General features: G+C 36.3%; 7 non-coding genes across 7 annotated transcripts; all 7 read left to right on the forward strand.

Annotated features, from left to right (window-relative positions):
- The first annotated feature begins 2,972 nt into the window (after positions 1-2,972).
- TRNAR-UCU (transfer RNA arginine (anticodon UCU)) lies at positions 2,973-3,062 on the forward strand. The gene is given in 2 exon segments: positions 2,973-3,009; positions 3,027-3,062. It is a non-coding gene; the product is annotated as a tRNA-Arg (tRNA).
- Positions 3,063-6,037: 2,975 nt separating this feature from the next.
- TRNAR-UCU (transfer RNA arginine (anticodon UCU)) lies at positions 6,038-6,127 on the forward strand. The gene is given in 2 exon segments: positions 6,038-6,074; positions 6,092-6,127. It is a non-coding gene; the product is annotated as a tRNA-Arg (tRNA).
- A 2,210-nt stretch (positions 6,128-8,337) lies between these two features.
- On the forward strand, positions 8,338-8,427 carry TRNAR-UCU (transfer RNA arginine (anticodon UCU)). The gene is given in 2 exon segments: positions 8,338-8,374; positions 8,392-8,427. It is a non-coding gene; the product is annotated as a tRNA-Arg (tRNA).
- Positions 8,428-9,103: 676 nt separating this feature from the next.
- On the forward strand, positions 9,104-9,193 carry TRNAR-UCU (transfer RNA arginine (anticodon UCU)). Its single transcript is given in 2 exon segments — positions 9,104-9,140; positions 9,158-9,193. It is a non-coding gene; the product is annotated as a tRNA-Arg (tRNA).
- Positions 9,194-11,403: 2,210 nt separating this feature from the next.
- On the forward strand, positions 11,404-11,493 carry TRNAR-UCU (transfer RNA arginine (anticodon UCU)). The gene is given in 2 exon segments: positions 11,404-11,440; positions 11,458-11,493. It is a non-coding gene; the product is annotated as a tRNA-Arg (tRNA).
- Positions 11,494-12,169: 676 nt separating this feature from the next.
- Positions 12,170-12,259, forward strand: TRNAR-UCU (transfer RNA arginine (anticodon UCU)). Its single transcript is given in 2 exon segments — positions 12,170-12,206; positions 12,224-12,259. It is a non-coding gene; the product is annotated as a tRNA-Arg (tRNA).
- Positions 12,260-14,469: 2,210 nt separating this feature from the next.
- On the forward strand, positions 14,470-14,559 carry TRNAR-UCU (transfer RNA arginine (anticodon UCU)). The gene is given in 2 exon segments: positions 14,470-14,506; positions 14,524-14,559. It is a non-coding gene; the product is annotated as a tRNA-Arg (tRNA).
- Positions 14,560-14,999: the final 440 nt, after the last annotated feature.

Consider the following 14,999-nt stretch of genomic DNA (forward strand, 5'->3'; position numbering starts at 1 on the left):
TTTTACTTTCTTATTCAAACAAGGAACATTATGCATGTGAGGAATGTTTATTTTTGGCCGATGCTTTAATCTTAGTATTTGACCCAAGTTGAACCTATGTATCTAATACAGCATGCAACTGAATCAAAAGCAGTCTGCCTTCCATTGCAACAGGAACATATTGCTCATAAGCAATACAACATTACTGCCAGAAACTTGGCACTTTCCTAATGTATCCTTCCTTCAGAAACATTGTCTTTATAATAGCTGTAAATGAGATAGACCAAAAACACGACACCCTACACTCAGACATTTGTTTCTAGCGACATATAAAGTAAAATCTTCTTTCAAAGCTATTTATGGTATATTCTCTTTGTGTTTTTGTATTGTTAACCAATTGTATGTCTGCACTTTTTATCCAGTTCTTTTTTATTAAGGTATGGAATTGTTGTCCAAACCTATTCACTTGGCAAGAAAATACTGTAATACCCTATTCTCTGAATTTCTCCCCAAGCGAACAAAGGTGCAGTTCAAGGTTTCACACAGAAGTGTGATTCTTGCTACAGACATTTTATGTTTCAGAAGCCAATCATTCTTTCTTGTATCCCAGAAGGCTTGATAATATGATGTGAAGTAAATACTGGATTGACAAAACTTCGATCATCCCTTACTGTACGCAAGTTGATTTTCATCTGGCTCTGTGGCGCAATGGATAGTGCATTGGACTTCTAAGTGAATTTGCAAAGTCATTTAAAGGTTGTGGGTTCGAATCTCACCAGAGTAGCATTTTTTACTTTCTTATTCAAACAAGCAACATTATGCATGTGAGGAATGTTTATTTTTGGCCGATGCTTTAATCTTAGTATTTGACTCAAGTTGAACCTATGTATCTAATACAGCATGCAACTGAATCAAAAGCAGTCCGCCTTCCATTGCAACAGGAACATATTGCTCATAAGCAATACAACATTACTGCCAGAAACTTGGCACTTTCCTAATGTATCCTTCCTTCAGAAACATGGTCTTTATAACAGCTGTAAATGAGATAGACCAAAAACACGACACCCTACACTCAGACATTTGTTTCTAGCGACATATAAAGTAAAATCTTCTTTCAAAGCTATTCATGGTATATTCTCTTTGTGTTTTTGTATTGTTAACCAATTGTATGTCTGCACTTTTTATCCAGTTCTTTTTTATTAAGGTATGGAATTGTTGTCCAAACGTATTCAGTTTGCAAGAAAATACAGTAATAACCTATTCTCCTAATTTCTCCCCAAGCGAACAAAGGTGCAGTTCAAGGTTTCACCCCGAACTGCGATTCTTGCTACAGACATTTTATGTTTCAGACACCAATCATTCTTTCATGTATCCCAGAAGGCTTGATAATATGATGTGAAGTAAACACTGGATTGACAAAACTTCGATCATCCCTTCCTGTACTCAAGTGGATTTTCATCTGGCTCTGTGGCGCAATGGATAGCGCGTTGGACTTCTAAGTGAAATTGCAAAATCATTCAAAGGTTTTGGGTTCGAATCCCACCAAAGTCACATTTTTTACTTTCTTATTCAAACAAGGAACATTATGCATGTGAGGAATGTTTATTTTTGGCCGATGCTTTAATCTTAGTATTTGACCCAAGTTGAACCTATGTATCTAATACAGCATGCAACTGAATCAAAAGCAGTCTGCCTTCCATTGCAACAGGAACATATTGCTCATAAGCAATACAACATTACTGCCAGAAACTTGGCACTTTCCTAATGTATCCTTCCTTCAGAAACATTGTCTTTATAATAGCTGTAAATGAGATAGACCAAAAACACGACACCCTACACTCAGACATTTGTTAATAGCGACATATAAAGTAAAATCTTCTTTCAAAGCTATTTATGGTATATTCTCTTTGTGTTTTTGTATTGTTAACCAATTGTATTTCTGCACTTTTTATCCAGTTCTTTTTTATTAAGGTATGGAATTGTTGTCCAAACCTATTCACTTGGCAAGAAAATACTGTAATACCCTATTCTCTGAATTTCTCCCCAAGCGAACAAAGGTGCAGTTCAAGGTTTCACACAGAAGTGTGATTCTTGCTACAGACATTTTATGTTTCAGAAGTCAATCATTCTTTCTTGTATCCCAGAAGGCTTGATAATATGATGTGAAGTAAACACTGGATTGACAAAACTTCGATCATCCCTTACTGTACGCAAGTTGATTTTCATCTGGCTCTGTGGCGCAATGGATAGTGCATTGGACTTCTAAGTGAATTTGCAAAGTCATTCAAAGGTTGTGGGTTCGAATCCCACCAGAGTAGCATTTTTTACTTTCTTATTCAAACAAGCAACATTATGCATGTGAGGAATGTTTATTTTTGGCCGATGCTTTAATCTTAGTATTTGACCCAAGTTGAACCTATGTATCTAATACAGCATGCAACTGAATCAAAAGCAGTCCGCCTTCCTTGCAACAGGAACATATTGCTCATAAGCAATACAACATTACTGCCAGAAACTTGGCACTTTCCTAATGTATCCTTCCTTCAGAAACATGGTCTTTATAACAGCTGTAAATGAGATAGACCAAAAACACGACACCCTACACTCAGACATTTGTTTCTAGCGACATATAAAGTAAAATCTTCTTTCAAAGCTATTTATGGTATATTCTCTTTGTGTTTTTGTATTGTTAACCAATTGTATGTCTGCACTTTTTATCCAGTTCTTTTTTATTAAGGTATGGAATTGTTGTCCAAACGTATTCAGTTTGCAAGAAAATACAGTAATACCCTATTCTCCGAATTTATCCCTAAAGGAACAAAGGTGGAGTTCAAGGTTTCACCCAGAAGTGTGATTCTTCTACAGACATTTTATGTTTCAGAAAATAATTATTCTTTCTTGTATCGCAGAAGGCTTGATAATATGATGTGAAGTAAACACTGGATTGACAAAACTTCGATCATCCCTTACTGTACTCAAGTGGATTTTCATCTGGCTCTGTGGCGCAATGGATAGCGCGTTGGACTTCTAAGTGAATTGGCAAAGTCATTCAAAGGTTGTGGGTTCGAATCCCACCAGAGTCGCATTTTTTACTTTCTTATTCAAACAAGGAACATTATGCATGTGAGGAATGTTTATTTTTGGCCGATGCTTTAATCTTAGTATTTGACCCAAGTTGAACCTATGTATCTAATACAGCATGCAACTGAATCAAAAGCAGTCTGCCTTCCATTGCAAGAGGAACATATTGCTCATGAGCAATACAACATCACTGCCAGAAACTTGGCACTTTTCTAATGTATCCTTCCTTCAGAAACATTGTCTTTATAATAGCTGTAAATGAGATAGACCAAAACACGACACCCTACACTCAGACATTTGTTTCTAGCGACATATAAAGTAAAATCTTCTTTCAAAGCTATTTATGGTATATTCTCTTTGTGTTTTTGTATTGTTAACCAATTGTATGTCTGCACTTTTTATCCAGTTCTTTTTTATTACGGTATGGAATTGTTGTCCAAACGTATTCAGTATGCAAGAAAATACAGTAATAACCTATTCTCCTAATTTCTCCCCAAGCGAACAAAGGTGCAGTTCAAGGTTTCACCCCGAACTGCGATTCTTGCTACAGACATTTTATGTTTCAGAAAACAATCATTCTTTCATGTATCCCAGAAGGCTTGATAATATGATGTGAAGTAAACACTGGATTGACAAAACTTCGATCATCCCTTAATGTACGAAAGTTGGTTTTGATATGGCTCTGTGGCGCAATGGATAGCGCGTTGGACTTCTAAGTGAAATTGCAAAATCATTTAAAGGTTGTGGGTTCGAATCCCACCAAAGTCGCATTTTTTACTTTCTTATTCAAACAAGGAACATTATGCATGTGAGGAATGTTTATTTTTGGCCGATGCTTTAATCTTAGTATTTGACCCAAGTTGAACCTATGTATCTAATACAGCATGCACCTGAATCAAAAGCAGTCTGCCTTCCATTGCAACAGGAACATATTGCTCATAAGCAATACAACATTACTGCCAGAAACTTGACACTTTCCTAATGTATCCTTCCTTCAGAAACATTGTCTTTATAATAGCTGTAAATGAGATAGACCAAAAACACGACACCCTACACTCAGACATTTGTTTCTAGCGACATATAAAGTAAAATCTTCTTTCAAAGCTATTTATGGTATATTCTCTTTGTGTTTTTGTATTGTTAACCAATTGTATGTCTGCACTTTTTATCCAGTTCTTTTTTATTAAGGTATGGAATTGTTGTCCAAACCTATTCACTTGGCAAGAAAATACTGTAATACCCTATTCTCTGAATTTCTCCCCAAGCGAACAAAGGTGCAGTTCAAGGTTTCACACAGAAGTGTGATTCTTGCTACAGACATTTTATGTTTCAGAAGTCAATCATTCTTTCTTGTATCCCAGAAGGCTTGATAATATGATGTGAAGTAAACACTGGATTGACAAAACTTCGATCATCCCTTACTGTACGCAAGTTGATTTTCATCTGGCTCTGTGGCGCAATGGATAGTGCATTGGACTTCTAAGTGAATTTGCAAAGTCATTCAAAGGTTGTGGGTTCGAATCTCACCAGAGTAGCATTTTTTACTTTCTTATTCAAACAAGCAACATTATGCATGTGAGGAATGTTTATTTTTGGCCGATGCTTTAATCTTAGTATTTGACCCAAGTTGAACCTATGTATCTAATACAGCATGCAACTGAATCAAAAGCAGTCCGCCTTCCATTGCAACAGGAACATATTGCTCATAAGCAATACAACATTACTGCCAGAAACTTGGCACTTTCCTAATGTATCCTTCCTTCAAAAACATGGTCTTTATAACAGCTGTAAATGAGATAGACCAAAAACACGACACCCTACACTCAGACATTTGTTTCTAGCGACATATAAAGTAAAATCTTCTTTCAAAGCTATTTATGGTATATTCTCTTTGTGTTTTTGTATTGTTAACCAATTGTATGTCTGCACTTTTTATCCAGTTCTTTTTTATTAAGGTATGGAATTGTTGTCCAAACGTATTCAGTTTGCAAGAAAATACAGTAATACCCTATTCTCCGAATTTATCCCTATAGGAACAAAGGTGGAGTTCAAGGTTTCACCCAGAAGTGTGATTCTTCTACAGACATTTTATGTTTCAGAAAACAATTATTCTTTCTTGTATCGCAGAAGGCTTGATAATATGATGTGAAGTAAACACTGGATTGACAAAACTTCGATCATCCCTTACTGTACTCAAGTGGATTTGCATCTGGCTCTGTGACGCAATGGATAGCGCGTTGGACTTCTAAGTGAATTGGCAAAGTCATTCAAAGGTTGTGGGTTCGAATCCCACCAGAGTCGCATTTTTTACTTTCTTATTCAAACAAGGAACATTATGCATGTGAGGAATGTTTATTTTTGGCCGATGCTTTAATCTTAGTATTTGACCCAAGTTGAACCTATGTATCTAATACAGCATGCAACTGAATCAAAAGCAGTCTGCCTTCCATTGCAACAGGAACATATTGCTCATGAGCAATACAACATCACTGCCAGAAACTTGGCACTTTTCTAATGTATCCTTCCTTCAGAAACATTGTCTTTATAATAGCTGTAAATGAGATAGACCAAAACACGACACCCTACACTCAGACATTTGTTTCTAGCGACATATAAAGTAAAATCTTCTTTCAAAGCTATTTATGGTATATTCTCTTTGTGTTTTTGTATTGTTAACCAATTGTATGTCTGCACTTTTTATCCAGTTCTTTTTTATTAAGGTATGGAATTGTTGTCCAAACCAATTCACTTGGCAAGAAAATACTGTAATACCCTATTCTCTGAATTTCTCCCCAAGCGAACAAAGGTGCAGTTCAAGGTTTCACCCCGAACTGTGATTCTTGCTACAGACATCTTATGTTTCAGAAAACAATCATTCTTTCATGTATCCCAGAAGGCTTGATAATATGATGTGAAGTAAACACTGGATTGACAAAACTTCGATCATCCCTTACTGTACGCAAGTGGATTTTCATCTGGCTCTGTGGCGCAATGGATAGCGTGTTGGACTTCTAAGAGAATTGGCAAAGTCATTCAAAGGTTGTGGGTTCGAATCCCACCAGAGTCGCATTTTTTACTTTCTAATTCAAACAAGGAACATTATGCATGTGAGGAATGTTTATTTTTGGCCGATGCTTTAATCTTAGTATTTTACCCAAGTTGAACCTGTGTATCTAATACAGCATGCAACTGAATCAAAAGCAGTCTGCCTTCCATTGCAACAGGAACATATTGCTCATAAGCAATACAACATCACTGCCAGAAACTTGGCACTTTCCTAATGTATCCTTCCTTCAGAAACATTGTCTTTATAATAGTTGTAAATGAGATAGACCAAAAACACGACACCCTACACTGAGACATTTGTTTCTAGCGACATATAAAGTAAAATCTTCTTTCAAAGCTATTTATGGTATATTCTCTTTGTGTTTTTGTATTGTTAACCAATTGTATGTCTGCACTTTTTATCCAGTTCTTTTTTATTAAGGTATGGAATTGTTGTCCAAACCTATTCACTTGGCAAGAAAATACTGTAATACCCTATTCTCTGAATTTCTCCCCAAGCGAACAAAGGTGCAGTTCAAGGTTTCACACAGAAGTGTGATTCTTGCTACAGACATTTTATGTTTCAGAAAACAATCATTCTTTCATGTATCCCAGAAGGCTTGATAATGTGATGTGAAGTAAACACTGGATTGACAAAACTTCGATCATCCCTTACTGTACACAAGTGAATTTTCATCTGGCTCTGTGGCGCAATGGATAGCGCATTGGACTTCTAAGTGAATTGGCAAAGTCATTCAAAGGTTGTGGGTTCGAATCCCACCAGAGTGGCTTTTTTTACTTTCTTATTCAAACAAGGAACATTATGCATGTGAGGAATGTTTATTTTTGGCCGATGCTTTAATCTTAGTATTTGACCCAAGTTGAACCTATGTATCTAATACAGCATGCAACTGAATCAAAAGCAGTCTGCCTTCCATTGCAACAGGAACATATTGCTCATAAGCAATACAACATCACTGCCAGAATCTTTGCACTTTCCTAATGTATCCTTCCTTCAGAAACATTGTCTTTATAATAGCTGTAAATGAGATAGACCAATAACACGACACCCTACACTCAGACATTTGTTTCTAGCGACATATAAAATAAAATCTACTTTCAAAGCTATTTATGGTATATTCTCTTTGTGTTTTTGTATTGTTAACCAATTGTATGGCTGCACTTTTTATCCAGTTCTTTTTTATTAAGGTATGGAATTGTTGTCCAAACATATTCACTTGGCAAGAAAATACTGTAATACCCTCTTCTCTGAATTTCTCCCCAAGCGAACAAAGGTGCAGTTCAAGGTTTCACACAGAAGTGTGATTCTAGCTACAGACATTTTATGTTTCAGAAAACAATCATTCTTTCATGTATCCCAGAAGGCTTGATAATGTGATGTGAAGTAAACACTGGATTGACAAAACTTCGATCATCCCTTACTGTACGCAAGTGGATTTTCATCTGGCTCTGTGGCGCAATGGATAGCGTGTTGGACTTCTAAATAAATTGGCAAAGTCATTCAAAGGTTGTGGGTTCGAATCCCACCAGAGTAGCATTTTTTACTTTCTTATTCAAACAAGCAACATTATGCATGTGAGGAATGTTTATTTTTGGCCGATGCTTTAATCTTAGTATTTGACCCAAGTTGAACCTATGTATCTAATATAGCATGCGACTGAATCAAAAGCAGTCCGCCTTCCATTGCAACAGGAACATATTGCTGATAAGCAATAAAACTTTACTGCCAGAAACTTGGCACTTTCCTAATGTATCCTTCCTTCAGAAACATTGTCTTTATAATAGCTGTAAATGAGATAGACCAAAACACGACACCCTACACTCAGACATTTGTTTCTAGCGACATATAAAGTAAAATCTTCTTGCAAAGCTATTTATGGTATATTCTCTTTGTGTTTTTGTATTGTTAACCAATTATATGTCTGCACTTTTTATCCAGTTCTTTTTTAGTAAGGTATGGAATTGTTGTCCAAACCAATTCACTTGGCAAGAAAATACTGTAATACCCTATTCTCTGAATTTCTCCCCAAGCGAACAAAGGTGCAGTTCAAGGTTTCACAAAGAAGTGTGATTCTTGCTACAGACATTTTATGCTTCAGAAAACAATCATTCTTTCATGTATCCCAGAAGGCTTGATAATGTGATGTGAAGTAAACACTGGATTGACAAAACTTCGATCATCCCTTACTGTACGCAAATGGATTTTTATCTGGCTCTGTGGCGCAATGGGTAGCGCGTTGGACTTCTAAGTGAATTTGCAAAGTCATTCAAAGGTTGTGGGTTTGAATCCCACCAGAGTCGCATTTTTTACTTTCTTATTCAAACAAGGAACATTATGCATGTGAGGAATGTCTATTTTTGGCCGATGCTTTAATCTTAGTATTTGACCCAAGTTGAACCTATGTATCTAATACAGCATGCAACTGAATCAAAAGCAGTCTGCCTTCCATTGCAACAGGAACATATTGCTCATGAGCAATACAACATCACTGCCAGAAACCTTGCACTTTCCTAATGTATCCTTCCTTCAGAAACATTGTCTTTATAATAGCTGTAAATGAGATAGACCAAAACACGACACCCTACACTCAGACATTTGTTTCTAGCGACATATAAAGTAAAATCTTCTTTCAAAGCTATTTATGGTATATTCTCTTTGTGTTTTTGTATTGTTAACCAATTGTATGTCTGCACTTTTTATCCAGTTCTTTTTTATTAAGGTATGGAATTGTTGTCCAAACCAATTCACTTGGCAAGAAAATACTGTAATACCCTATTCTCTGAATTTCTCCCCAAGCGAACAAAGGTGCAGTTCAAGGTTTCACCCCGAACTGTGATTCTTGCTACAGACATCTTATGTTTCAGAAAACAATCATTCTTTCATGTATCCCAGAAGGCTTGATAATATGATGTGAAGTAAACACTGGATTGACAAAACTTCTATCATCCCTTACTGTACGCAAGTGGATTTTCATCTGGCTCTGTGGCGCAATGGATAGCGTGTTGGACTTCTAAGAGAATTGGCAAAGTCATTCAAAGGTTGTGGGTTCGAATCCCACCAGAGTCGCATTTTTTACTTTCTAATTCAAACAAGGAACATTATGCATGTGAGGAATGTTTATTTTTGGCCGATGCTTTAATCTTAGTATTTTACCCAAGTTGAACCTGTGTATCTAATACAGCATGCAACTGAATCAAAAGCAGTCTGCCTTCCATTGCAACAGGAACATATTGCTCATAAGCAATACAACATCACTGCCAGAAACTTGGCACTTTCCTAATGTATCCTTCCTTCAGAAACATTGTCTTTATAATAGTTGTAAATGAGATAGACCAAAAACACGACACCCTACACTGAGACATTTGTTTCTAGCGACATATAAAGTAAAATCTTCTTTCAAAGCTATTTATGGTATATTCTCTTTGTGTTTTTGTATTGTTAACCAATTGTATGTCTGCACTTTTTATCCAGTTCTTTTTTATTAAGGTATGGAATTGTTGTCCAAACCTATTCACTTGGCAAGAAAATACTGTAATACCCTATTCTCTGAATTTCTCCCCAAGCGAACAAAGGTGCAGTTCAAGGTTTCACACAGAAGTGTGATTCTTGCTACAGACATTTTATGTTTCAGAAAACAATCATTCTTTCATGTATCCCAGAAGGCTTGATAATGTGATGTGAAGTAAACACTGGATTGACAAAACTTCGATCATCCCTTACTGTACACAAATGAATTTTCATCTGGCTCTGTGGCGCAATGGATAGCGCATTGGACTTCTAAGTGAATTGGCAAAGTCATTCAAAGGTTGTGGGTTCGAATCCCACCAGAGTGGCTTTTTTTACTTTCTTATTCAAACAAGGAACATTATGCATGTGAGGAATGTTTATTTTTGGCCGATGCTTTAATCTTAGTATTTGACCCAAGTTGAACCTATGTATCTAATACAGCATGCAACTGAATCAAAAGCAGTCTGCCTTCCATTGCAACAGGAACATATTGCTCATAAGCAATACAACATCACTGCCAGAATCTTTGCACTTTCCTAATGTATCCTTCTTTCAGAAACATTGTCTTTATAATAGCTGTAAATGAGATAGACCAATAACACGACACCCTACACTCAGACATTTGTTTCTAGCGACATATAAAATAAAATCTACTTTCAAAGCTATTTATGGTATATTCTCTTTGTGTTTTTGTATTGTTAACCAATTGTATGGCTGCACTTTTTATCCAGTTCTTTTTTATTAAGGTATGGAATTGTTGTCCAAACATATTCACTTGGCAAGAAAATACTGTAATACCCTCTTCTCTGAATTTCTCCCCAAGCGAACAAAGGTGCAGTTCAAGGTTTCACACAGAAGTGTGATTCTAGCTACAGACATTTTATGTTTCAGAAAACAATCATTCTTTCATGTATCCCAGAAGGCTTGATAATGTGATGTGAAGTAAACACTGGATTGACAAAACTTCGATCATCCCTTACTGTACGCAAGTGGATTTTCATCTGGCTCTGTGGCGCAATGGATAGCGTGTTGGACTTCTAAATAAATTGGCAAAGTCATTCAAAGGTTGTGGGTTCGAATCCCACCAGAGTAGCATTTTTTACTTTCTTATTCAAACAAGCAACATTATGCATGTGAGGAATGTTTATTTTTGGCCGATGCTTTAATCTTAGTATTTGACCCAAGTTGAACCTATGTATCTAATATAGCATGCGACTGAATCAAAAGCAGTCCGCCTTCCATTGCAACAGGAACATATTGCTGATAAGCAATAAAACTTTACTGCCAGAAACTTGGCACTTTCCTAATGTATCCTTCCTTCAGAAACATTGTCTTTATAATAGCTGTAAATGAGATAGACCAAAACACGACACCCTACACTCAGACATTTGTTTCTAGCGACATATAAAGTAAAATCTTCTTGCAAAGCTATTTATGGTATATTCTCTTTGTGTTTTTGTATTGTTAACCAATTATATGTCTGCACTTTTTATCCAGTTCTTTTTTAGTAAGGTATGGAATTGTTGTCCAAACCAATTCACTTGGCAAGAAAATACTGTAATACCCTATTCTCTGAATTTCTCCCCAAGCGAACAAAGGTGCAGTTCAAGGTTTCACAAAGAAGTGTGATTCTTGCTACAGACATTTTATGCTTCAGAAAACAATCATTCTTTCATGTATCCCAGAAGGCTTGATAATGTGATGTGAAGTAAACACTGGATTGACAAAACTTCGATCATCCCTTACTGTACGCAAATGGATTTTTATCTGGCTCTGTGGCGCAATGGGTAGCGCGTTGGACTTCTAAGTGAATTTGCAAAGTCATTCAAAGGTTGTGGGTTTGAATCCCACCAGAGTCGCATTTTTTACTTTCTTATTCAAACAAGGAACATTATGCATGTGAGGAATGTCTATTTTTGGCCGATGCTTTAATCTTAGTATTTGACCCAAGTTGAACCTATGTATCTAATACAGCATGCAACTGAATCAAAAGCAGTCTGCCTTCCATTGCAACAGGAACATATTGCTCATGAGCAATACAACATCACTGCCAGAAACCTTGCACTTTCCTAATGTATCCTTCCTTCAGAAACATTGTCTTTATAATAGCTGTAAATGAGATAGACCAAAACACGACACCCTACACTCAGACATTTGTTTCTAGCGACATATAAAGTAAAATCTTCTTTCAAAGCTATTTATGGTATATTCTCTTTGTGTTTTTGTATTGTTAACCAATTGTATGTCTGCACTTTTTATCCAGTTCTTTTTTATTAAGGTATGGAATTGTTGTCCAAACCAATTCACTTGGCAAGAAAATACTGTAATACCCTATTCTCTGAATTTCTCCCCAAGCGAACAAAGGTGCAGTTCAAGGTTTCACCCCGAACTGTGATTCTTGCTACAGACATCTTATGTTTCAGAAAACAATCATTCTTTCATGTATCCCAGAAGGCTTGATAATATGATGTGAAGTAAACACTGGATTGACAAAACTTCTATCATCCCTTACTGTACGCAAGTGGATTTTCATCTGGCTCTGTGGCGCAATGGATAGCGTGTTGGACTTCTAAGAGAATTGGCAAAGTCATTCAAAGGTTGTGGGTTCGAATCCCACCAGAGTCGCATTTTTTACTTTCTAATTCAAACAAGGAACATTATGCATGTGAGGAATGTTTATTTTTGGCCGATGCTTTAATCTTAGTATTTTACCCAAGTTGAACCTGTGTATCTAATACAGCATGCAACTGAATCAAAAGCAGTCTGCCTTCCATTGCAACAGGAACATATTGCTCATAAGCAATACAACATCACTGCCAGAAACTTGGCACTTTCCTAATGTATCCTTCCTTCAGAAACATTGTCTTTATAATAGTTGTAAATGAGATAGACCAAAAACACGACACCCTACACTGAGACATTTGTTTCTAGCGACATATAAAGTAAAATCTTCTTTCAAAGCTATTTATGGTATATTCTCTTTGTGTTTTTGTATTGTTAACCAATTGTATGTCTGCACTTTTTATCCAGTTCTTTTTTATTAAGGTATGGAATTGTTGTCCAAACCTATTCACTTGGCAAGAAAATACTGTAATACCCTATTCTCTGAATTTCTCCCCAAGCGAACAAAGGTGCAGTTCAAGGTTTCACACAGAAGTGTGATTCTTGCTACAGACATTTTATGTTTCAGAAAACAATCATTCTTTCATGTATCCCAGAAGGCTTGATAATGTGATGTGAAGTAAACACTGGATTGACAAAACTTCGATCATCCCTTACTGTACACAAATGAATTTTCATCTGGCTCTGTGGCGCAATGGATAGCGCATTGGACTTCTAAGTGAATTGGCAAAGTCATTCAAAGGTTGTGGGTTCGAATCCCACCAGAGTGGCTTTTTTTACTTTCTTATTCAAACAAGGAACATTATGCATGTGAGGAATGTTTATTTTTGGCCGATGCTTTAATCTTAGTATTTGACCCAAGTTGAACCTATGTATCTAATACAGCATGCAACTGAATCAAAAGCAGTCTGCCTTCCATTGCAACAGGAACATATTGCTCATAAGCAATACAACATCACTGCCAGAATCTTTGCACTTTCCTAATGTATCCTTCTTTCAGAAACATTGTCTTTATAATAGCTGTAAATGAGATAGACCAATAACACGACACCCTACACTCAGACATTTGTTTCTAGCGACATATAAAATAAAATCTACTTTCAAAGCTATTTATGGTATATTCTCTTTGTGTTTTTGTATTGTTAACCAATTGTATGGCTGCACTTTTTATCCAGTTCTTTTTTATTAAGGTATGGAATTGTTGTCCAAACATATTCACTTGGCAAGAAAATACTGTAATACCCTCTTCTCTGAATTTCTCCCCAAGCGAACAAAGGTGCAGTTCAAGGTTTCACACAGAAGTGTGATTCTAGCTACAGACATTTTATGTTTCAGAAAACAATCATTCTTTCATGTATCCCAGAAGGCTTGATAATGTGATGTGAAGTAAACACTGGATTGACAAAACTTCGATCATCCCTTACTGTACGCAAGTGGATTTTCATCTGGCTCTGTGGCGCAATGGATAGCGTGTTGGACTTCTAAATAAATTGGCAAAGTCATTCAAAGGTTGTGGGTTCGAATCCCACCAGAGTAGCATTTTTTACTTTCTTATTCAAACAAGCAACATTATGCATGTGAGGAATGTTTATTTTTGGCCGATGCTTTAATCTTAGTATTTGACCCAAGTTGAACCTATGTATCTAATATAGCATGCGACTGAATCAAAAGCAGTCCGCCTTCCATTGCAACAGGAACATATTGCTGATAAGCAATAAAACTTTACTGCCAGAAACTTGGCACTTTCCTAATGTATCCTTCCTTCAGAAACATTGTCTTTATAATAGCTGTAAATGAGATAGACCAAAACACGACACCCTACACTCAGACATTTGTTTCTAGCGACATATAAAGTAAAATCTTCTTGCAAAGCTATTTATGGTATATTCTCTTTGTGTTTTTGTATTGTTAACCAATTATATGTCTGCACTTTTTATCCAGTTCTTTTTTAGTAAGGTATGGAATTGTTGTCCAAACCAATTCACTTGGCAAGAAAATACTGTAATACCCTATTCTCTGAATTTCTCCCCAAGCGAACAAAGGTGCAGTTCAAGGTTTCACAAAGAAGTGTGATTCTTGCTACAGACATTTTATGCTTCAGAAAACAATCATTCTTTCATGTATCCCAGAAGGCTTGATAATGTGATGTGAAGTAAACACTGGATTGACAAAACTTCGATCATCCCTTACTGTACGCAAATGGATTTTTATCTGGCTCTGTGGCGCAATGGGTAGCGCGTTGGACTTCTAAGTGAATTTGCAAAGTCATTCAAAGGTTGTGGGTTTGAATCCCACCAGAGTCGCATTTTTTACTTTCTTATTCAAACAAGGAACATTATGCATGTGAGGAATGTCTATTTTTGGCCGATGCTTTAATCTTAGTATTTGACCCAAGTTGAACCTATGTATCTAATACAGCATGCAACTGAATCAAAAGCAGTCTGCCTTCCATTGCAACAGGAACATATTGCTCATGAGCAATACAACATCACTGCCAGAAACCTTGCACTTTCCTAATGTATCCTTCCTTCAGAAACATTGTCTTTATAATAGCTGTAAATGAGATAGACCAAAACACGACACCCTACACTCAGACATTTGTTTCTAGCGACATATAAAGTAAAATCTTCTTTCAAAGCTATTTATGGTATATTCTCTTTGTGTTTTTGTATTGTTAACCAATTGTATGTCTGCACTTTTTATCCAGTTCTTTTTTATTAAGGTATGGAATTGTTGTCCAAAC

This window comes from Ambystoma mexicanum (assembly GCF_040938575.1).
Source record: "Ambystoma mexicanum isolate Mex_15411 chromosome 12 unlocalized genomic scaffold, UKY_AmexF1_1 Mex_chr12_unloc.1, whole genome shotgun sequence".
Lineage (NCBI taxonomy): Eukaryota > Metazoa > Chordata > Amphibia > Caudata > Ambystomatidae > Ambystoma > Ambystoma mexicanum.